This window comes from Penaeus monodon, chromosome 29 (assembly GCF_015228065.2).
Source record: "Penaeus monodon isolate SGIC_2016 chromosome 29, NSTDA_Pmon_1, whole genome shotgun sequence".
NCBI lineage: Eukaryota > Metazoa > Arthropoda > Malacostraca > Decapoda > Penaeidae > Penaeus > Penaeus monodon.
In genome coordinates this window covers 20,456,617-20,457,146 of record NC_051414.1, presented here as the reverse complement: position 1 = coordinate 20,457,146, position 530 = coordinate 20,456,617, and the positions used below count along the sequence as shown (strand labels likewise).

The 530-nt window shown below is 35.8% G+C and overlaps 1 protein-coding gene across 1 annotated transcript in view; it reads left to right on the top strand.

Annotated features, from left to right (window-relative positions):
• Nucleotides 1-530, top strand: part of LOC119591767 (cadherin-related tumor suppressor-like) — a gene marked incomplete at its 3' end in the record, with an annotated part of 104,813 nt that overhangs the window by 90,345 nt on the left and 13,938 nt on the right.

Here is a 530-nt window from a genome sequence, read left to right as displayed (position 1 = left end):
ACCCATTATTTCCCTTTTTAATCCCCCCCCCCCCGTCTCTTATTTTTATTTGCCTCTAATTTTAATATATTTCGTTATTCTTTCTCTGCGTTTTTTTTTTCTCTCTACCTTTTATTTTCCTTTTCTCTGTCATCCTCTCTATATATTTTTCTACTTCAAGTCATGTTCTTTTCTCTCCCTCCCTTTATATCTACATCACATTAGCCTTTCGCTTTCAACATACCTCTCATTATCTTATTGTTTTTCCCTTTCTCCCTTTCACGTCTGTTTGATATTCTCATCTAAATATTTGGCTGCAATAGCCAGATGTTTAGATCATTGTCTCTGCTTAAAACCCCCATTCTTGCTCTAACATTATATCTGGCGTACTTCTGGTATTATATGCAAATACGATGCATGATTGATGGGGATCGTTGGATTTTTTGACAGTGAAGGATTGCTTACGGGCAATTACAGTGAGTAGAGTATCAAAATTAACATGATACTCTCATTTCCGCTTGTTAAAAACGCATCATTTGCTCGCAGTTACA